The 23,995-nt window shown below is 48.5% G+C and overlaps 1 long non-coding RNA gene across 2 annotated transcripts in view; it reads right to left on the bottom strand.

Annotated features, from left to right (window-relative positions):
- LOC138066895 (uncharacterized) overlaps positions 1 to 20,105 on the bottom strand; it is a 53,927-nt gene extending 33,822 nt beyond the window's left edge. For both annotated transcript variants that reach the window (XR_011140556.1, XR_011140557.1), the window contains exons 1-2: positions 20,008 to 20,105; positions 15,774 to 15,867 (exon numbers count right to left, since the gene is read on the bottom strand). This is a non-coding gene — a long non-coding RNA (uncharacterized lncRNA). The remainder of the gene's footprint in view (positions 1 to 15,773; positions 15,868 to 20,007) is intronic.
- Positions 20,106 to 23,995: the final 3,890 nt, after the last annotated feature.

Genomic DNA, 23,995 nt, shown 5'->3' with positions numbered 1-23,995 from the left:
ATTTAGCGATAGATGAGCATGAAGCAAAAGTTTCTGTCCTGGACTTCAAATGCTCTGTGAAATGTATTAAAACAGAATTTGCTGCTCTAAAGAGATCTCATGTTGTGCTTTGGAGAAAAGACAGACACACTGACGTGTAAAACATATTGAAGACCTTCCTGAAAACTTACATTGCCCCTCTGCTCCACAACAGAGGCTCTCCTGAATGATTTAGCTGCTGGGAAAGCACAGGGTGAAAACCTGGCTTGACACCTTTCTGAGTAGCTCACCTGGTAGATCAGATCCACCATGGGCATGTCCTCAGGGTGGTCAAGCAGCAACAGATACTGGCAGCACTGGAGTTGGGTCCCTGCTGGCTTATTCACCATCACAGGCTCAGTGCGCAGCAGATATTAGCTAAGGAAGTTCAGACAGCGATGAAGATACGCAACAGCTCCAAAATTGCACCTGCCTGGGAGCCACCCCTGACACCCAAGGGCAGCAGCTCAGTACACATCTGCCGCACTAGGACATGGTGGGTACCACAGCACATACACAGAGAGACACAGGAGACAACCAGAGGGAGGGGGGGCAAGCATCTGCAGATAGAGGAAGGCAGGTCTGCAGAGATGTGTGGCTTAATTACAAATTGCACCTTTTTCTTTCGATTGATTTTGGCAATTTACACATGCTAAACAAGAGATAGTTACCAGCAGAGGGGAGGATTAAAAAAAAAACCACACAATCCACTGTGGACTTCCCAACATGCATTATTTGTCTGCTGCAGGGAAACCCCATCTCACTCCGGAACTGGCAACCTCACAGGCAGGGCTGCTGTGTACAAACATGCCATGGCTCCTTTCCTCCTCCACCAAAAAACAAAAAAAAAGAGAAGGGGAAGAAAATTGCAGTGCTTTTTGTCCTGCAGGTGACATCAAGGACCAGAAAGAAAAAAAAAAAATCAGAAACAGATTTTAGAAGGCAAGAGGAACAGCAACACCCCCTTCCACTTCCCAAAGCAACACCCAAAGACTGAATACAGCTCCGTTAAACAAGACGCTCAAAACTCTTGCAGTGCTGTCAACCTATTATCTCAGGAAACATCTGTCCATTCAAGAACAGCTTCTAATAACAGCAGTACCCACTTGCAGCCAGCACCCACATGGCCCCAAGAGGCCTCTGCTTACTGCAGAGGGCACCAGGCGGGTATATTTGGGGAACAACCGGATGCCAGGGCCACCAGAGCTCCTGGATAAGCAACCGCCCTGCGAGGTGGGAAACTGCAGCCCATGGAAGAGCTCCTCAGCGGAGAGGGTGTAAGTGAAGCTTGTCTAAACAAGAGAGGACAAGTTAAAGATAACGCAGGAATTTACAGAAGCTCCTGATTGGGGGGAAGCGTGACAGGGAAAGAGGAGTCTGTGCATAGTTTTCCACAGAAAAATCTTCAGCTCCCCAGCATCTGGGAGCCTAGCCAGAGTCCTTTGCTGACAGCCAGAGGATGTCAGTGCATCAGATCCAAAGAAAGGGGTAATAGCAACAAGAGCAGTACTATGACCCAAGGTGGTGTCACTCAGGCTCCCGGCAGTCTGGGGTTACAAGGACACACCAAGGTGAAAGCAGGAACAAAACCTCATTGAGACTGTCCTGTGATCAGCCCAATCAATTGGGGAGAAGCACTGCTTGGGAAGGAGCCCCGAGGTCTCCAGTCCAACCTCTCACTGGAGTCAGGACCTTCGCCAGCACCAGGTCAGGGCAGCTGACGTTTGGTGCCACAATGGAGGGAGCTGTTTCAGACAGGAGCACAGCTCTCCTTCCAAAACAGCTTTTATGTAATTAGGCTGTCTGGGTTGGATTTGTCTCCTGGACTGATTTCCTACTTCCATACCCTCCCGGAGGATCTCTGCTGCCTGGTGCTCCTCACTCTTCTTTCAGGCACTTCAGGGCTCACCTGTCCCTGGTTTCCCCCAGGGCAGCATCCCAGTCTCTGCTGGTCCCAGAGGCTTCAGGTCAGGCACTATCCCTGTTCTGTCTCACATCATCTCTTTCCTAGCGACTTGCACTTTCACATGGGAAGAGACAGCCATTCTTGAGCTTTCTCTCAGAAGATCCTTGTTTTTCCCGTAAATTCGTAGGGGTCCAACCTCAGGTACCATCAGCTTTCACCCCAGCCTGCTGGAGCTCACATGTCTGTTTGCACAGGGCTTGAAGACTTTGATTAGGGAGCTCGAAGTGACAGCTGTAAGGTAGAAGTGGGACATGTCTGCTCCTCACTGCCTGCCAGGCATCCTGTGCTGCTTCACTGCCCTGAGTCCATCTCTTGTTGCAATCAGGATATTTTAACTGCTCAATGGATAACTGCGTGCTAAGAAAGTGGGGATTGGAGGGGGTTGATGGGTAAACCACCCATCCCTACCAGGCAGCATTCACTTGTTATTTCTCTCCCCTGCTCCTTGCCACAGGCATTTCCTTCTTGCTTGTCTCAAAAAGGACTTATACCATAAGGCCTACTGTATTGTTAAGTATGGGTGATGCAACATCAGAGACTGGTTTAGGTGGGCAGGGAACTCTGGTGATCTCTGATCCAACTCCCTGCTCACAGCAGGGCCACTGCCAAAGCTAGATCAAGTTGCTCATCCAGTCAAGCTTTGACCATTTCCAAGGATGGAGACTCCACAGCCTCCCAGGGCTTGTCCCAGTGCTGCACCACTCCCATGAGGAAGCTTGACCCCACCGTGTCCAACTGAAAGCTCCCATCCCACTATTCAATGGTACTTCACCTTGCACCCTTGTCAAAACTCTGGCTCTGTCAATAGCCAGAAAACTGAAGTTTTTGGAGGGGTGAGACTTCTGCATGCCATTTACAAGAGCTCCTTGCCTGGCCAAAGCCAAGGCAGCTTTCTCCACTCCTCTCAGCAGCTGCTTCTCCAAGATATACATTGCTATTGAAGCACAGCATGGTCCTGGAGCAGAGCTCCACAAGGCCACCAGAGCAGAGGGGCACAATTCTGACAGGTGGCAGAAGTCAGCTAGGAGCAAAAGCAAACAGAAAACCCAAACAGATTTCCCCACACTGAAGTGCTTTCCAAATACTGTCCTTCAGCCCACCCTGAAGAGTAACCTTTTGGAAAAGGCCACTGAATGAGAACATTTGGCCTTTGAACGTCAGAGGATGGAAACAATTGACTCATTTCCACTTTGTGACGGTGTGTTTTAGCTGTCCTGATGGGAAGGGAATTAAGAAAAAAGTCTTAAAAGAATTCTGAAGAGCAAGAAATAGCAAAAAATTTATCAGCAGCTTTAAACAGCTAATTGCAATAATCCTGAACACAAAAATCAGAGAAGACCACGCTCCCAATTGCAAAAGCTTGCTTAACAAGGGGCTTAACTGTAACCAAACAAGTAGATTTCTTAAAGGCGGATTTTAAACACAGCTGTAAGTGCAGGCGTATGCTCTCAGCTGCCATCTCTGAAGCTTCCTGGAGAAAAAAACTGAGAACATGTCACTATGTTTTAAGACTATGTGCCTCACTTTCCCCATCTGCTCTGCAGGCTCTTTAACACCAAGGGACAGGTCAAAGTCCTATCTTTGCCTGAGACACAAGGAATCCAAATACATTTTCCCCCAACTATTCACTCCACAGACACTGTCCTTTGGAAACAGAATAAGGCTGTTGTCCATGGTGACAGCTTTCTAGTAGCAGCGCACCCAACACCAAAGGCTCACCAGCAGCTAACAACTAGCCCCAGCAGGGAGAGCACCAAAGCCCCACAGCACTGCTCAGAAGGAGCATGGGGAGGAGATGCAAGGAGAGATGCCAGAGGCAGGAGTAGACTCCAGGAGCCAGAAAGGACCCTGCACACCTACCTGGGCATAGCTAGAGGGTCAAGTCCTCATTTCGGGGCGTTTTCCAGCGCTAGATTTGAGCTGAACAAGAGCATGACAACCTTCAGACCTGGGCCGAGTTGAAGGAGCCCGAGGACCTCGCACTGACAGCGAGTCAGTGCTAAGCCAAGGCAGAGGGAGGCCACTTGGGGAACCCAGGCAAGCCCAAGCTCTGCAGCAAACATTCACTATAGACAGTATGCTTTACTTACTAGAGAGGTGGGCTTGGGCATGAGCTTAGCCTGCAAACACATGTTTTGCTGGCTCAGTGCCTCTGCCACACAGATATTCAGAGTAGGATGTGTTACACCTGTTTTATCAGCTTAATCCCCCCCAACTAAAGCACTGTCAGCACTGACTGGTAACACACAGTTAACATGTGCTGCCCATCACCTGATACTAATCCTTCAAGACATGCAGGGATCTGTTCCTCTGTGAAGAAAGTGGTACTGAACACACACAAGTTTAACCAAGGCACCAGGAAAAAGGCTGTCTGATGAGACCAGTTAGGATTGCCTTTACACGACTATAGACCATCAAAGACAATATTCACTATGCCCAGGATCCTTTTAATGCAGGAAAAAAAGTCTTAGACCTGTTTTTCTTTTGTTACCATAGAAAAGCCCGATATGAAACTGAAAGGAAATTGTTTCTTCTTTCCCCTAAGCAAACAGAAGTTTTCTCTGCAAAATTCACACTTGTGTTCTTTGGCATTTCTGACGTATTCATTCTCGGGTTAAAAGAAGCTAAAAAAATGAATTGCAAAAATAGAACTCCAGTAATATAGCTTCCCATAGATGTATGTTTCAACTTCTGCCTCAAATGAAGTTTCTCTGGAGAAAGCTGTAGGTTCAGACACCAGAATAAGGATCTTCGTTATCAAGGAAGCCAGCGAGCTGCAGTATTTTATAAAGGAGAACACTGAGCTTTCATGGTAAAGATGAATTATTGCAGCAGGAGGTGGCAAAATACTGCATCAGGCTGTCCTAGTTAATACCAGAATTGGCACATGAACGGCATGATAAATGGCATGTTTTCACATCATTCTGCAGCTGCCTGTGTTTCTAGGTTACTTAATACCATTACAGAGACAGTGCCAAGGGGCACGTTCATTCGGGCTCTGCATCCACGAACTGTGTGATAACCCCAATTAACGATTGCCACCACCACCACAATGTTTGATAGGGTTTCTCTAAAAGCTTTTGCACTCTGCACAGCCCATGATAACATGGGTTATTTATACTGCTGGAACATCCATGAGAAGGAGAGAGAGAAGTTGTATTTAGTTGAGGAAGAGAGAGATGGACATCTTCCCATCTCTACCAGGAAGGAAGTAGGTGGCAAAGACCTAGGAGCTGAACCTAAGCTGGCAAGAGGGAATCCAGAGCTCCATGTTGTTTGACACTGATCAGTTCAGAAAGGCAGTCCCAAAGCCAAAGAATTTAAAGCCTGGACCTGTCAGGCTACAGGGTTATCCTGCAGATTTCCTTTTATTTGGCGAATTTAGCCAGGAACAATATCTTCCTGACCAAACATCGCAAGAGCTGGTATAGCCATCCAAAGGATGGTGACCAAGACCATCAGCTACCTAAAATATGAACCCCAAATATCTGCTATACATCTACTGCCTGCCTAACATGGTATGTTCAGGCTGTACCTACACCCCACTCCTCTTCCTTTTGGGCTTATGCATGTATCCTTGTCATGTTTTGGGCTAAAACCGCTTGCAGACAGTGTTTTGATTCACACTGTGCATATGGTTCAGAAGCATCTCAAAGGCTACTAGGACCATGAGCCTCAACCCAAGTCTCTTAACACTTACTGGATTCTCCACTGATACCTGGCATATGGCTTAATGCATGGACTCCTGCATGCTCTGGGGGAAAGCACCAGAAACAAGGGCAGAGCATCAGCCCTCCCAACACATCATTCACTTTTTGCACTGCAAGAGGTGCCATCCAGGTTAACAATAGAGCAAGGCACATTTGAGGAGACGTCAGCTCCTTCCCCAAGCACCCTGCCTTCACTGGAGGCTGTAGGGAGGAAAATAACCCAGCAGAACGGGTAAGCAATGGAGAACTATAAAGCTAACCCACTGTGCATAATAAGGAAAAAAAACCTATCACTACATTGCCACTGTGAGAAACAAGAAAGCCTCCTGCACCACAGAAAGTGCAGTCTTTTGAAACACACTCTTGCTCAAAGATTTGATTTCATATTTAATTCTATATCCCTGCTTGGAGAAAAATACCTCACAAGACAGCTCAAATGCAATTCTCTTGATCAAAGGCTTGGGCTAGCTGATGGAGTCAGCTGGAGTTCATTGCCTCCATGTGCCAAGGTAAAATTAGTTACCCCGAGAAACTTCGCAGCAGAACAATTGGGAGACACAACTCAGAGCTGAAGGAGAGTCACTAAGAAACCATCCAGACAGAGACGTGCAAAAAAGCGTCCTGCCTAACCCAGCACGCTCTCCTTCCCCCTGCCCACGCCAAGGAAGAAGGAGCGGGGAAGTGGCAATTACGGCTTCGGCTCGAGTGCTCTGGAACAAATGCCACAATCACTCAGAGCTGGGGGTGCACATTCAGTACGCGAGCAACAACCCTGCCGTAATTGCGGCCATCATTTTGAGGAGCTTGGCCCCCATGTTGTCACCTCCTGCTGCTTTGTTTAAAAAAAAAGAAATCAGCCAAAGATTGCAGGTCTTGCACAACAATGGTCTTGAGAGCAAACGTAGAGCAACGATTAGCTGGGCACAAAGGCATCTCGCGAGGCCCCGTTGGTACTAATATCCCACACCCACGCGCACTGGTAACAACAGCCCTCAGATGATTGATGTCTTGGAGAGAGGTTTAACAACCACCTCCTCTGCCGCTCAATTTCTAGAAATGACATTTCACTTAACCCTCCAAAGCAAAAGTGCCCAGGCTGCACATGTGAGTAATCAGATTTTTTGGGGAGTTGGAGATTTGTACTGAACAACTGGGTAACGGAGCCCAGGTCAGCAATTACAGCCTTGCTTACAACCCCCCACAGGGACTCAGCCTAACAGCCTGGACCCCTTCAAGTCACAGCTTCCACCTGGAAAGCACCCTTTCTGCAGGAAAAGGAGTGCATGCCCAAAACCCCAAGGAAGGGCAATTTCCCCTCCAAGGCAGGTTTATTCTGGACAGGGGTGGGATAACCTGAGTGGTAGCACCCCATAAGCCTTATGGGATGCTAGATGAGGGCACCTGGGACAAGGGACAATCACCAACCCAACCACACAACATCCCCCTGCTCTTACACATGTTCCCATGTTTGTAGTAGGGATGTCAGTACCTGTGACTGGGTGAGAACCACATTTTCAGAAACATTAGGAATTATTGTTCGCCCCCGAAAAAACACACACAGATTGAGAGCTGCTGCTAGAGGGAAAGGGTCAAGCCACTCCTGCGGAGGAGGTCTGAGCCGACAGGGTACGCCAGCCTGTTTCCCAGAGCTGGCTACAGCTTCCAGTAGGAGCCTGCTGCCTAGTGCTGAAGCTCTTTTGAGATCTTCACCCGTTTTAATGAAATGGGGATTACTAGAGTGACATTTGACAATACCCAGCATGTGGCCTGGGTTTTCAAAGGGGCTGCAACATGCGCCTGCTCACGCTTAGCAACACTTCAACACAAGTGAGGCTTTTTGGTAGTTTTCCATTAGTTTCCAGTATCTACCACATCATATATACCCCTCAGCCACACCTGTCATAACCGAAATTCCCCTGGGCCTCACATTTCCATCTTTCACTGCCAAGAGGTACATTTGAATGGTTTACTTTTCTGGTTACCTGTTGCAAAGCCTCTAGCTTGTGCAGTGGCTCTACAATATGTACGCTCTCACAATCAAAAGACCCATTTTATTCTGCTTTCTTTCAAAAGCTGGATAGAAAAATTTGCAGTTGAGTACAACTGGCAGTCCATATGGCTGGAGCTCTTTTCCCCCTCCTCTATTTTGTCCTTTTCCTTCTCAAGGGAAGGAATCAAGGGACAATTTTAGTACTTCTCAGGTTTAATTTTAAGATGGTGGCTACTCAAGCAAATAACGCAATAGGAAGAAGGCACCCACTCACAATAAAAGACAAGAGCTGAAGGAGTTTCTGCAACTCTGATGCTGGTCAATCATCCGCCAAAGGAAAGTATTGCAGCTTCCCTGTGGTTTCTCCCCATAGGTATACAGTAACTATTTTTCAGCCACGTTTGGCCAGAAGGATCATTCAAACTGGATATTTCTTCACCAAACACCCAAGGTGTCAAACCTGAACCCCAAAACTCTCCATATGCTTTGGGATGAGAAGACTCACAAAGCAGTATCTCCAGACCTAACACGGTGGTGCAGCATGGAGCTGGGCTAGCAGCAGCATGACAACCACTTAAAGCATTGGTCTATCCAAATACACGTGAAGGCTGCTGCCAGCCTCCACAGTAGGCCAACTCAGTCACATTGGAAGTGCTAGGTGAGAACCTACCAGAATTGGAAAAGTGCAGATTCAGACAATTACAATTCAATCAATATTAATAGTCACAGTGACGCTTGACAGATCTCTCAGTAAGTGACCACACTTTACTCAAAAAAGTACTCTTCACTCTCCCTAAAGAGGCACCAAAACATCTTCCTCCAGTGGAAGGAGGTTTAGATAAAAAAGGGACTTAAACGTAAAACCCAATGATGCTTAATGCGTGATTCAGCCTTTTACTCCACTGTGTCCCAAGGCTTGCAGACTCCTGTGGCAATTCCCTGTGACAAAGCCACAGAAGTGACCAGGCTCTGCGTGTGCAGCAGCGAGGCAGAGTCACTGCTGCACCCGTTGCCTCCCACCACATTTCCAGCTGCTGTGTCAGAGTGCTTCCTTCCATATGGCCACCTGGGCACATCTCCATGTTATCATGTGCTCCTCCCATCTATTCCCCTACAGGATGTCTCCTGCTGGAAAAGGACCATTGGCTCCCTCCACACCCAGAGCCAGCAGAGAGGTCACCCTCCTGGGGAGCGATGCCTTCACAGTCCCTCCCACCTCTGCCCAGGTAGAGGTCCTGAATATCCAAGCATTTACAGCAGGGAAATCCCACCGCCCTCTGGCCTATGCTCCACATTACATCTGCTAACCAGGCCAAATCCAGCTCCAGGCAGCCTCCCAACATCCTTCTTGGCCGCATACATGCCCACAGTTGGGGGATGGCTAGTACAACTGAGCAGAGTCTCCTTGCACCAGGCAGCTGCTGCATTCACCCCAGAGGGGGCCACGGCACATCTGTTTTCTCCAGAGCTTGCAGGGACTCTGATAAATAGCCCCCAGCAGGCCTTCACCACTGTCCCTTTTCAGGGGCAAATCGAAGTGCACAGGGCCCACCACTGACACACACCAAATCCATGCACAGAGATGAGACTGCAGTACAGCACCCTTCACACATCTGGAAGGTCTGTACCTTTCCCCTTCCTCCCAACAGGGCACTGCCGATTTTGACAGACACTGTCAGAGCCTCCTCTTCAGTCCCTGCTCCTGAGGCACGCTCCTTCAGCATGAGTTCACATTAACAGGACTCAGATGTGCTGTGAAATAGCAAGAGATGGCTACGACAGAACCGAGACACAGGTTCACTCTCCTATTGGGCCAGCTTCCCACTGTACTTGCATCACCTTCAGCTCCACTGGGAACACATCCTGGTGCAACTTTGCAGTTGCAAAGGATGAGCTCTGCTCCAGCTGGAAGCACAGCTCAGAGCCCCCAGACAAGCCAGGCTTCAACTCCACGTTGCTCCAGTGATGACTGGAGTTACCTGGCTGCATTCCCAGACTGCGCTCACTGCTGCCAGGGGTTCATCTTCCTCCCACCAGACCACCTGGTGTGGGCACCAGCTCTCTTCTCCCCATGCCTCAGGAGATGGGCAGTGGGCTGGCCTGGGACAACAGGCAGAGCCGACACAGGGGTGAACAAGTCGCATCTGATGGAAGTGAACTGTACAATGTTGCAGAGGACTGGAAAGCACTCTGACACCATAGCAGCAGGAAGACAAGCTCATTACAAGGGAATCCTCCTTCCTCAGTATTGCTCGTTAGCAAGCTCTTTGCCCATTAGTGGAACTAGTTCTAGCCCATTTGCATCCTTTAAGCTCTTCTTTTGCCCCCCTTTTCCCCACTGCAGCAATTCCAGCTGCTCTCCACAGCACCCATGACACTTGTTGCCTGTCTCCCTGCTCAGCAAGGGAGGACACAGTCCACAGCTCACCTGGATGCTGCTCTGGGCTGACTGACAGCAGCCAGCTCACCTAACACAGCCCAAAAAAGAGAGAGTCCTGATGGACTCAGTGATTTCAGCCACTAATTTTCAGAGCATTGGCTAGTATTTCAGAGTATTTGAGAGAACTCAATTATCTCTGGGAACTCTGCTCATTTGTCAGCTCTGTCAGGTTTGTCAACCAGGGTCAGGAGTTATTGGGAGCAGAAGAAAGACCAGACAGACACAGTGATCATGCAAGCCTTATTTCTTTAGGAAGCCAATCTCAAACAGTACTGATAAAGCTGAGGAGTAGCGCTGATTTATACTAGCCCAATCCACATAGCCCCTCCAGACCGCTGTTTTGGAAAATACAAGGCTTGCTTCTAGTACAGCACTGCTGTAGGGACATCTCCCAGGGCACTTGACTCAGCAACCCTTCGCTCTGTGTGTAAATTACAGCACAATCAGTCAATTTATTCCAAGTTGGGGAGTGGTGAAGTACCCACTCAGACCTCTCCTTGCTATTGATCCTGTCACCCCGGCAAGCAGGCTTGAATGACAGATATGCCATCAGGACACAAAAACAAGAACTGCTGCGTCAGACCTTGCTTCCAGAGGTGGTTTAAAAAACAAAAAAAATGCAGCAGTTCAGAAGTTTCCAAACCAAGCACACTTAAACCAGGCAGCCAAGTCTAGCTTGGGTTGTCTATTAAGCAAAAACACTCCACAGTGACGGATACACCTCTGCTGCTAACGTGTGACTTTGCACCCTGGCTTTACACCCTTCCACAAAGTGGCAAGCAGGAGGAGTCTGGAGATGAAACAGCCTGTTTGTTGGTCCCAAGTCATCATTGTCCCCTTGTCCCTGTTCATCCCAGCAGAATCACTTCTAGCCAGCAAAGCTGATGAATTGGAGGTCTCAAAACTGATATTTTCTTTGCCATTCTCCCAAAGTACAAAGGAATTCAGAGTTTCAGGATTTCCATTAAAGTGGAAGTTCTGAAAAATGTCTCTGAAATGTCAGAGTGCCTCCCCCTTCCCCAGAGAGGCAACTGAAAGACCAGAAGCCCTTGTGCCATCGTTGTAATTCAGGCTACGCTCTCCTCAGCACGCTAAGCTAATTAGGCTTTCACTACTATTAGGGAGCCACAACCTATTTCCTCCACCCACCACCCTAGGAAAGGAAATGACAAAGGCCTGGATGAGAGTTAGTATTGCTCTCAATTAGTCTCCAGAGGGAGCCTCCATAGAGCAAAGGTCCTAGGAAGCTCAAGACAGATGTGCATGCAGTGCTTGCTATTCTGACCTCCTGCTGTCTCCCTTTGGGCTCCCATAATACAACATGCTCCCTTTCCCACCAGCCAAGCTCATGGAAACCACTGATCATGATAACATCCCCAGGGCACCAGGAGCCACAGCAACAGCCGTTGCAACTCCACAAGGAGAGGAGCTCCAGACCTGCCCTGGACTTTGGGCAGTAACACAGCAACCACTGGGAGCCCCAAAAGTCTTCTCAGAAAGCTCTGTCCCTCTTGACAGGCTTGGCAACCCAACCCCCAGCACGCTCATGTGGCCCTTGCTTCTCAGCACTGCAAGAGAAAGGAAAAGCAGGACACAGATAGGGCCAAAAAGTGTCACTTGCTCTTTCCTGAGCTTCAGTCTAGCCATAAGGGCACTCCTGTCCCCCGTTAACGTGAGGTTCCATTTTTAGTAAAACTATTTACCCATTTTAACTCTCCAAGTACACTTGGGCCCTGGCCAATAACCTCCTTTTCCATCTTCAACTCTTCTGTTCATTGCACCAAATCAGAGAAAGGGATGAAGCCTGACCAAATCCTACACACAGATTCTACAGCCTTCATTTCTACTGCTCCATTATTTCTCCCTATTTCAGGATTATATCTGATAGCACAGTATTCCCACTTCCCTAACACTCCATGTTTGCAAAGCATTTTCTATCACATCAGGGAGGAAAAAAAAGGAATACAGTAGCAGCATTAGGTTAATTCAGTAGTTCAGAGGGCAAGAGCCGATCTCCTTCCAGCATTTACACTCTTGATCTTGCAAAGTGTTTTTTTAATCAAGCTTTTTTTTATTCTTAATATTCCATATCAGCATTATGCCCTGCAGTTGCAAAGAGTATTATGTATTCTGATACATGCTAAGCTCACATGGCTCATTGGGAAGTGACAGAATTCTTGTTAAGAAGTGATCTAAATTCTGGAAGAATGCCTGGAAGGATAGTTTTATGATTGCCCAACATTAGCACTTAAAAAAACCACACGCGACCCGCTCATACCAAATGAACCAGGAGCCAGAACCTGGAAATGCTCTTACTTAACACAGGCTACATTTGAGAACAAAGGACAGCAGCCAGAACAGGGAAAACAAATTACAATGCAGATCACGTGCCCAGTAATGATCAAACAAACAAAAAAAATCCCATCGCTGCAACCCTGTGGCTTTCCCAGGCTTGCGGTGAACACCGCCGTAGAAGCGAGTGCCAGAAGGAGCAGAGCGCTGCGAACAAGCCTTACTCGGAGCAGAGAGGCTGGCTGCTCCCAGCTTCTGCAAAGCCATCTTAAAGCTTCCCCTACTAAACACATTGAGATAACCCATATGATCTTTCCCACTCCCTCCTCTGCTGCTGCCAAAAGGGTTCAGAGCTGTTCCCAACCGCCTGCCTAAACCTCTCTTCTCTGGAAGTCTCCCAAAGGGTCTCCCAGGGGGTGGGAGAGTCGGAGCACACACAGGCTTTAAGAGCACCCTTTCTGCAGGGCTGCCTGCAGGAACCCATGGTGCTGCACAGCTCCAGCTTTCCAGTGCCTTTGACATTTGCTTGATATTTGAGTTTGGACTGCTGCCGCCGCCTCTTCCTGACAGTGCATATTTAAGATAAGAATCATACAAGGACTCCCCAGTCCCAAAACTGACCCAGCTCCGCAACAGCTCTATTGAGCTGGCAGTAAAGCTTATAGACAGGAGGTAGCTCTAGTCCCAGATCTCGGGCAGGGTACAGCCCTCTAAGTTTGCTCTCCCAGCCCTGAAGTAACAGGGTCCCCACACCTGCACTCAGTGAGCTGCTGATGCTTAAAAACACTCCTGCTCTCTGAGGCAAGGGCTAGAGAGGGCCTACTACCACTCTCACTTCCTTATCAATAATTAGGAGCAAGCATATAAAGGCATCCACCCACATCACAGAGGCACTTAACTCAGCAGCAAGGCAACAAACAAGTAAAAATCAGACCAAAACACTCTGCAACTCATCTGGAGATCATCAAAACATTTGCGGTTTTGGAGGTGCAAACACAGCCTGTGTTTAAGAGTCTCTTAGGGCACCTAAAATTGCCATCCTGCTTTTCCCTAGGCAGTTCCAGGGACATCTGCCAGCAAACCTCTGGGTACCAGATGAATTTCAGTGGCACAAGAAAATAAAAAAAACCCACCCAGCTGTGGGACATGTGGAGTCCAGGCTTTGCTGCCTGGAGAAGCACCTCATGGCTCCACCTCCTAGGTGTTGCAAGGACAGGATGGCCCAATTCCAGCCAGCAAAGTCCTACAGCTCCCTGCCAGCCCCAAGCATGGCCAGGGCCGGCACAACAGGACCAGCTGGTGTTCCCCCCCCCCCCCCCCTCCACTCTTGGGCAAAGCTGTGAGAGTTAAGAATTCAGCTGATGGAGCCTAGGAGATAACCTCTGCAATGTGCATTTCTGCAAGGACAAGTCCTGAAGCAAGGAACCTGTCTGAATTCACTTTATTTATGCCCTTCTGGGGACAGGCAGAGAAGAATCATTTTAATCAGGCCTGGCTCAATGATACACAACAAGCTTAGTCACTTGCTAAGTGGAAGTGCTAGGGGTCTGAGTTTTCTCACCAACACAGATAACAAAATTCGCACACACATGGGAGTACAATGGTGATAACCCTGCCTCTGCAGTATGATTACGCTCGAAAAAGCCAGCTCTCAGCCTATTTCTAGTCAACTAGACACAAATTCAGGCAGCTGCTTAAGTTCAAATTTACTGAAAATTACACCCCGCATCAGAGGGTGCAAAATACAGCAAAGCAGCAGTATTTTGGTGGCAGGCTTTGTACCACAATTTAAGGCTGTAGCAGAATTTCTTTCCCTATCCCCGCTGTTCTGTGCCCGAACCAGATATTCAGTGTGGCCAACCAGCTCACAAAAGCCTAGGAGCTCACACCTTCCTCCCTAGGCTTTGTGTTTAAAGATGTGCTTGGAGACTTGTCAAAAACACCAGAATCTATCTGAGCAGAGGGGGCTGTTCTTGCTCCTGCCCCTTCCTTGCAGGTTGCCTCTGGATTAGGCTACTACAAGCTTATAGAGGTCTCCCTTTGCATTAATGGAAAACTGACTCCTCATTAGAGGAATTATCTGCAGATGTGCCACAGCCAACATGCCAGCCATATACTCAGGTGCCTTAGAGCTGGGCACCTTCCTCCAAGGACAGAAGGGCAAAGGGTGGCTGGAACAAGCCTGCAATCCCATTAGTGCAATTCCTCTCCTGCTTGCCCCATAAGGTGGGCTGAGCCACCTCCACCCCACACTGGGGCTGGGCATTGGGGAAACATCACCTACACAGCAGCTGACCCTGCTCCAAGCTCAATGAGTGCTTTGTCTACCTGCCAAAATAGCCAACAGGTTGGTTGTTTCCCCTTGAGGGCCATGTGAAGAAGGTTCCTTTCCCAGGGACTTGTCACATACTTCCATACCTCAACCCAGGGCAGACAAGTCAAACCTCCTCTCCTGAGCCAGTGACTTCCCCAGCCACTGCCCTCCTGGACCCAATGCTGCCTCCTCCATGCAGATCTGCTAACACAACTTGGAACAGGAGCACCCCTTCACGAGGCTCCTTCATGCTCTGATCATTAACCCCCTCAGCTTGGGCACCACTGTGGCTATAGTTAGCTCAGTGGTGCTCATTAAGAAAACCCAGATGGAGAACAATAGCACTGTAGGAAGGAATGAAGCTTCCTATCTCAAGAGCTAATAATATCTCAGCCATTCCTGCAGAGCCATGCAGCACGGAGAAGATCAAAGCAGGGTCCTCATAAGGGCATTTTCAGGAGAAGTTGTTTTTTTTTTTAAAAAAGCCATTAGTTCTAGCCTGTGCAGGCATTCTTCAACACTATCCCAAGGAAGGCACATTTTCCATTCAAACATTTCTTACTCTTCACTCTTCAAAATACTCACAGAAGAAAAACAAAACAAACCACACAACACACCCGCAGAACACTTTCAACTACTTTCATTAATTGGTCTGCAATACTTTGGAAGCAATCAACAACTCTTCTTTAAGGTCCTTATTGAACCCTTACAGAACTCCTGAAGATCTTAGTAGCATTTTTACTTACAGCAATCCGCCTGTTAGCGCTCAATGCACATTACTATATTTAGTTTCCAGAAACTATGACATTCATTCCACAGGAAGATTTGGAAGGAAATAGAAGAGCTGCCTACTTCTTTATTATAAACCTGTTGCTAGAGTATTTCCATTGATTTTTCTCTCTAGAATATATTTCTACAGCATTGTAGGAGTAAATTTAGGCTCCACAGCAAGAGGAAGAAAGTTTCTCTACCAAAGCTGAGTTTGGTCAATCAATCATACAAAGGAAAATTAAAGAAAAAAAAAAAAAGAAAATCCTTCTTACCAGCCTGATGAAGTGATGCACTGAAGTTCCTCAGAGCTGCAGAGGCCTCCTGCAGATTAAACAAGATCCAGCAGAAGGGCTCGAGACCAATCTCCTGAGAAATGAAAGCAATAAGACACCAAGCACATCCTATGTCTGCCACTATTTGCTATTAATCTCAGGCTTTTGCACTTTATGCCATGTACAAGAAAGCCACATAGTTTGGGGCACATGTGCAGGGAGCCCAGGTGTCCCAGCTCACCTGCATCTCATTTTTAATTAAATGGCCTACTCTGTTCCAGTACATTCAGAAGGTTAAAAATGAAATGAAAGCCATCTTAATTTAACTTGGTGGAGATTAATCATGTGCATCTACAAGCTAACAGACAGCCTCATTAGTTCGGTTTGCAGAGCCCACCCATGACATGACAGAAGAGAGACCAGACATAATTTAAGCTCACATATATGAGCAAGAAGCATGCACATCCAGGAGCTCAGCACTATGCTCTGTCCTACAAAGCAAGCTCATTTAGGGACCACCATAATAAAAAGATCTCTTTTGACTAAGTGTACAAGGTTCAGTTTACTTAATAGACAGTATCAACCCAGCAGCAGAGAGTCCAGTGCCTGATGTAGCTCCGGGGCTTCCTGGTTGGGTTACGCAAGCAAATCGCTTCTCCAGCTCTGCCTGGGGCAGCTGTTTCCAACCCCAAGCCAGAGGTTCACGGGCTTCAAAGGGTTGCAAGTGGGGACTAAAAATCAAATACACATGATCCCAGCATGGGAGACTTCCTAAACTGTCTGACCCTCTTTTGGGAAAAAATTCAGTGGTCCAGAAACTGAGGATGGCTGGAAAACCACCAGTCCAAATGGTAAATTATTTCAGGTGATTGACTGCATCTTACAGTGTACAGCACCCTGTTTTATTGGCACTACAGGATTTGAGGAGTCAGATCTCCTGTGAACAGAGGGAAAACAAATGATGCTGTTAGAATAACTAGGTCTGAAAAAAAAAAATCAGTTTTCCTCCTATACCTTGATACTAACTTGATTTTCAAAGCATCACAGAAAATGGGGGGGGAGGGGAGAAGGGGAGGGCTGATAAGCCTTCTTTGGTCCCAAAATATTGGCTTTTCTCTAGTGAAATACTCAGTCTGGGCCCAAACCCTCCTACTCAGATCCTGCCAAAGCCCACAGAGTTGGGCCAGCCCTGCAGGAGATGGTGCCCAGCTCAGCCGCCGACTTCAGCACTTATTTCAACTCTTCACCTGCTCTTAATTACCAAGAGGCTGTACCCTCGCACTCAACTTGTGCGACCTTCATAAATAACTCGTTGCTTTAAAGCACCTCATTAAGACCCGAATCTCCTTTTAGCTACACTCCCATAAATCAGCAGGCTCTCTATGAGAGTCCATAAACCACATGAACAGGGGTTAGTTCTTGGCACCTGGCTCAAATCCACCTCCGCTTTGGCTAATTGATATCTCCAAGTGAATAACTGTGTAGAGGTGGCCTTTGGTGACAAGAGAAACTTAAATCTCAGGAAAGTGCTCCTGATTTCACTAACCTCCACAGCTGGCTTCCCAGAAAAGTCACCCCCTTGTTCCCAGCATAACTACAAGCAGAGATTCTCCCCCCCCCCTCCACCACCATTGTTTTCCTCATTCTCCCTTTTCTGCTAGGGACTGAAAGCCAGAAAGAGCTGGATTAAGTTAGCTAGAGCCTTTCTCTGAACAAATCTTAGTTAGCACTAATGCTGGCAACCAGGCAGCATCCTGCAGATGACCTTGAAAGGAAACATGCCTGCTTTGCCCAGCTCTGAACAGGAGAGATTAATGCTCCCACCCCACCTGCAAGAGCTTTGTTGGCAGGGAGAGAGGAACAGAGACCAGAAAATGCTGCAAAGCCAAGCTGCTGACTTGGTACAGGCATCTAACAACAGCATAACTCCATGGGAGCTCCAGCCCCAGCCCTCCTCTATCAGAGAGGAGTGAGAAGAAGGAAAACACATCCTTCCTGTAGCCACCTCCTGTATCCCACACACAGTCTGCAGCACCATACAGGGCTGCTTCTCACCCCCCAAAAACACAGCAACAGCACAACCATCTCCTCCAGGACTAAAGCCTGGTGTTCTTACCCTTGCAAAGACCTCTCTTCTCTAGGTTGCCTCCCCTGTTTACTCCAGCCTGTCCCATCATTGGGGAGACTTCTAGCCCTAGGTAACCACTGTAACCTTCTCTTTTACTCCCTAGCAAAACCTCATCATGAGTTATTTGACTCCAAAATCAATTTAATCCCTATCATAGCTTCAACAGAAAGATGCCAAACCATCAATCATATAATCAACACACAAGCAAAGTCTTAAATCTCACCTCAAGCTTAACAGCCTCCCTCAACTACAAGCTGCTCTTCTCTCTGTTCACTAAATAATGTCACTGCTCTGTTGGAGGGGGAGTAAGCAATAGGACTCACCTGCCCCCAGTTAGGGTGATTACACCAGTCAATGCAACTTTCTACCCCAGGTTTGAGACCAGGACTTCCCAATCAAGCTGTACACCAATGCGAGCAGGGGAGGTGGTGAGCAGGGAAGGGGAGCTGTGAGCCTGACCCCGTGGGGGACGAGCCATTTCCTAAAATTGCCAATTAGTTTCTTTATGCAAAACATGGCACAAAGTTACTGGAATGCTGTTTTTCAGCTGAAGAAATAGCGGGTCGCAAAGGCATCTAGAGTCTAGTGGTGAGACAGGCAGCCAGAACCAGCGGTTGCAAGCTGCAGTTTCTAGGGGAGGTGGGATCCCTGGTGCCCTTGGATCCACGTCTGGGAGTTTTCCTCCTAGCCAAAAAAGGCTTATGGTGCCAAGGGAGCACTTGAGGGCCCGAAGCAGATGGACAGTCAGAGCGGGTGATCTGAAAGTCCATTTGGGCCTCAAACCCCGTGACACCAGGAGAGTTTCCTCCAAGCAGCGGGCGGTCGTGAATCGCCGGCAGCTTTCTGACGCAGCGGCAGCAGCAGCGGCGCCTTAAGTGACACTGACAAACGAGTCTGTTAAATCCGCCTTGCTATGCTGCCTTTTGTTTAGCTTCCCCGCAGATTTAAATGCATAAAATGCCACTAATACGAAGGGGAAGCCAGGTGTGAAATGAAATAATTCCAATGCAACGCTTGATCATAAAGGTGTTGGCCTAAACCGGAGGAAAGCTCATTCCAAACAAGAGCTCCAGCAATCCTATGAGAAGCAATACCCATGTGCGATTTTTTTCTAGGTAGGTCAGTTTGTCTCGAGCCACACCATGCCCCCTTGCAAAGAGCGGTTTAGCTGTATTAATTGCCTGCTTTCGTGAAAGAATCGGGAAACTTCCTGTGCCAGAACTCCAGCCCAGACCCGAATCTCAGCAGAGCTGCCCCAGAAAGCGATGGCTAGTGGGGCTCATCTCGCCTTTAGCGTCGCTCACCCGTAAGCTACCGGGACCGGGCCTGATCTCAGTACCCAGAGGAGGGTTAGTGGGTTTTCAGGCTGGCTCCTAACAGCTCCAAGGGGTCAATCGGCAGGATCACAGCACGGCAGCGTGGCTCTGTTCAACTCCGGGGCGCGCTGCAGGCAAAGGTAGTGATGGCAACCATGACTCTCGTGGGAAACGCAAGGAGAGCACTTGTTAGCAACATTGCTAACCAATAACGTAATTCTTTGGCTGTACACTCAAGAAAGGCTGGTGAATAATCTTAACTGTTTGGAAACTGTGGCTCATTTGACTATTTCTTATTGAAAGTGCCCCAAAAAGCGATCTGAGCCTGAAAGACCTTCTGAAAAATTAAAGCATTCTTAAGGGCACAGAGTAAGTAGCAATAAGTTACCTTGGCTTTCAGGATAGTGAGATGCAAATTTAGGAAGACACAGGATGTTTCTCACATCAAATAGAGAGACAAAAGTCCTTTTTGTAAAGAGGGAATTGAACTCAGAATGCTTATGATCATTTTTCCTATAATAAAAGTAACAGTTATGCAAAGACTATAAGAAGAAAAAGAAAGATTTAAAACTGCACATGCAACTACACAGGATTCCCTGTAATCTCCCCAACATCGTCTCGTAGCAACAAGTAGGATATTCTGCCCAAATTCCATCTTTTCTCCTTTTTTTCTTCTGTCCTCCCAAGCCTTCCCTGGCGGCAGGAATGCCTGGCCGTGACATCTCATCTTTTGGACCTCAGCAAAATCCAACACTACTTGCTGTGTTAGATCTACATATTTGTTCCTTACCTGGTAAATCAACAATGTGACTGCAGAGAAAAGTTACAGCCTTGGTGCTGGATTACGGCAACTTGCAGGTTCTTCATTATCTCAGTGGTGTCTATCTGGAGAGAGCAAGGAACTATTTTAATACTGTTGGCATTCTCAGAAATCATTTCTGGAGAGAATTTCTATTTGCATTAGTGTTACTACTCTGCACGGTTACTTCCCACGAGAAATATGGACTGTTTTAACAATAAGCCAGTTGCTGGTTTTCTGCCCATGAGGTGGTGTGCAGCCACTCAAGGCTGATTCCTTTGGCCTTATTCATTATCTATGGTCCATGCTTTGTACCAGCGTTTCATTTTTCTTCCAGCTAAGCTCTGTCTTCTCACCCCAGCCTCCTGCACCCCAGGGTCAAACTTTGCAAACTCTGTTTGAGGACGCTTAAGCCAGATTCGTTCCCGAGCACAGTGCGTCCCTGCAGGGCTGCTCGGGGCACAGCTCAGCGTGGGAGATCACGCCCGCTGCCAGTGAGCAACCTGAGACCTGGAGGAGAGGGTGGGTGATGGGGTCCTGGTGGCCTGTGCACCCCCATAGCCCAAAGTAGTCCAAGTTCTTTGTTCTTGTCACCTGTCACAACTTCCCCGTTCTTTGTTTGATGGTGGAGGCAACATCTGGGAAGAGCTTTCTGGGAAGAGTGACGTGAAGCCGTGGCAAAGGTGGACAAGGGACCCGCTCCCCGTCCCGGCTCTCTGCCCTGTGCTCCTGGGACAGCAGTGGGGGAAGCAGGGCAGTGTTGTGCCATGGAAGAGACCCCTTCCCTGGCTCCTGTCCTCCCACAGGATCCAACTGTGAGGTGAGCCGAGCGATCAGCCTCGCACTGATGCTCCAGAGGGCTATTGACAGCGTGCAGTCATCCTGCGTTGCACGTGCAGGACAAGCAGGTTACTGCGTCCTCTGGGGCAGGACCGTAAGGCAGGGTTTTTCGTGCAAACACGCTCCAGACTAAGAGAATCAAATTAACTCCCCCGCTAAAACAATCAGAAAGGTGGAAAAACAAAAAAGCGAGCCCCCAGAACAGAGCAATTATTGGACTGCCAGCAAGCTGATGATTATTATAAAAGCACCTCCTTGACAATGCAGGCGAGACGTGTCTTGCTTTCACTCTGTGTGCTAGCTGTAATACGCTGTTAAACCACACAATAGTCCAACTCTGGTGGAGAAAATTGCTGTGCACACTGAGAACTCCCACGAACAATAAAACACAGTTCAGTCCCGCTTATTCATCACATCCCCCTGACCTTGAGATATTTAAAAAGATAATTAAAGCACCTGAGACCTCCAAGTCTGAAAAGCTCCATGCACATGCAAAACTCTTCCTTTGCATGAAGGCTTTGTTCAAAAGTAACAAGGTGACTATTATGCATGCTAAAAAGGGAGAGCAACAGATGACTGAAAAACAGCATTTCCTAACATTAGAAAACTAGGTCATATCTGGAGTCATTTTCTTCCCACACTTGAGGTGCTTCTGTTCTGTTCTCCTCACTGCCTTCTCCAGCCCTCTGCATAAGTAAACGTCCTGAGAAGACAAAGAGCTGAGGAAACATCTTCCCAGCTTGCTCGGCACCTCTACGGTTTGTTTTGGGGGATGAACTCTTCACTGGACACTTTTCTTCCAACAACAGCACCACGAAAAAGCCCCAATTACAGGCTCAGGGAACTAACTGGTAGTGGCCATTCAGGTCAGCTCAAAATAGTTATTTGACTGCAAGCAAAGGCCCTCTATGAGCTTTTTCTAGCTTGCGTGATAGTAACCTAATTAACCACAGGCCTCTTGTAAAACAGCCTTGTGTAACCCTGGCGTGGTGCAACACCAGAGCCGCTCCACTAAACCTGGGCCCTGGAGCAGAGCCAGCGCTTGCTGCAGATCATGCCGCGAGGAGGAGATCGGCCGGCTGCACCGTCGCATGCGCCGACAGCATCCCACGTGCCGTGTAGCGGCGTCCCCATTAACCCAGCAGCCTTTGAAACTGCTGATGTTTCCCTCGCCCTGCCCTCGCCGGGGTGAAGATGAGCACAGCGAAGGCTCTCCTAGTCCCTGTTCCCCGACTCCTGCCTCCTGGCTCTCTCCTGACCAACCTGGACGGCGACTCTGCAGCTGAATACCTTCCTTTTGCCCTCCTCCTGGGTTTCCGCGAAGCTTTCGCAGAGCCCTTCTTGGGAGCAGAAGCAGATTTGCCGGGCTCTGGGGTTTGTACCGCGCTCCCCCACTGGTCAGTGAGCACACGCTTCCCCCGAGAGCAGTGAGTTTCCGCGGTGTCCCCTTTACTTGGGTAGGAATAAAATGGATAAAATATCCGATTATGGAATTTGGCAGTGTGACAACAGGAAGCCTCTTTAACTGACCTGGAAAGAGAAAATGAAAGGATATGCTGAGCTATTTAAGTTGTGTCTGATCATTTTGTTTGCCGGCTGTGCGAGCAAGGCACAGTCTTCACATACTGGTACTTTTCTCTCGCTGACATTTTCAAGAAGTCGCTCAGCAGTCTGGTTTGCTAAAAATGGAAATATTTGGGAAACCCCCCGCTCCAGCTTGTAGGAGACTATACAGAAAAGTGGCATGGTGAGATGGGGCTCTGAAACATCGATGTGTCCGTTCTTGGCAAAAGCAGGGCTGCAGGCTCAGCTTTTCGGGCCAGGACACCTTGTTTTGCTACTTGCTTTTCCCATGCCCAGCACAGTGGGGCCCAGGGCCTCCAGGCACTGTTACACCACACATCGCTCCCATGCTTTACTTTATAGGTTCAAAGAGTCCCTGAGTTGGCAGTGACCAGCTGGTGGCACGCTAAGGCAGAGGACCACCAGCGACGGCACCGCCATGGCGTGGATCGGGCTGGCAGCTGGCTCCGAGTCACAGGGTGCCAAAATCCCCTTGCCGTTCCTGGAGAGAAGGCGTGCCGCTCTCACGATGAAGCCCATGACGTTATTCCATGCTTGCGTTTCAGGAGGCTGAGAAAGCACGGAGATGCCAGAGGACAGGTCCTCTCTGAGGAAGGGTGGAGCGAGAAAGACGAAGTGCTCCTCCACGGTGGCAGTGGTGGTGGGTTTGGTGGTGGCGATATACATCATAGTGTGCAAAAGCCTGGAAAACTATATTTCGAGTATTTAATTGCAGTCAGCTCTGTCTCTCTGCACCTTCAGCTTTACAGACAGAGGTCTCCACTGCTGGAAAAGGAGGCTCTCGGCAGGGATGTCATGAGCTCTGAGAGACCGGGTTAGATTCACATCCATTTTACCCTTTCTGGTAAACATAAAGCGGCCAAGATTGCTTTTGACTTTGAACAAGGGCTTCAGAGCTAGCTGGGTAGCTCTGTTTTGTGCTACAGGCCACGCAGGAGCACCCGCGACGCCGGGGCTCCCCTTGTGCCGGCTGCCGCAGTAAAGCGGCGACGGATAGCTTCTCGCTAGTGAGTGAGATGGATGGGAAAGCCTGTCGTTTACGAGGTTATGTTAATTTAGCTCCACTGAACCTCCCCGGGGACCAATAATATTGATTTAGGATTTTGTTCTGATGACAGCGGAAAGGTGTGAGCTAGAAGGATCGTCTGTGTCTTGCCAACCGCTTCCCCCAATTACTGCCTGCAAGAGCAGCCTTGAGCTCCCGCTCCTCTGTCACCTTGAGTCTGAGGACGAGATGCTGCGGGGAACGGAGAGGCCCCTCCGCCAGGCCTGCCGGTGCCACGTTTTGGGTGGGAGGCCCCACGGGAGGATGGCCGGCTGGGGGTCCCACCCCACAGCACCGGACACGCACTAACAGCTCAGTTTGAACCCCATCTTCCAGGGAAAGTCAGTCCCTACAGAACTAAAAATAAACTTACCATCCAGGTCCTGCAAAGCCTACAGCTTTGTGCAACCTAGGTATTAAGAGAGTGGGGAGAGAAAAAAAAAACAACCCAACAATCCCAAGCAAGCCCCAATGCTTATATTTCTCCTTAGGGGGTGCAGAGGACTCATC

The sequence above is a fragment of the Struthio camelus genome, chromosome 3 (genome assembly GCF_040807025.1).
Source record: "Struthio camelus isolate bStrCam1 chromosome 3, bStrCam1.hap1, whole genome shotgun sequence".
NCBI classification, from domain to species: domain Eukaryota; kingdom Metazoa; phylum Chordata; class Aves; order Struthioniformes; family Struthionidae; genus Struthio; species Struthio camelus.
Note: the sequence above shows the minus strand (reverse complement) of the source record. Positions and strands in the feature narration are given on the sequence as shown.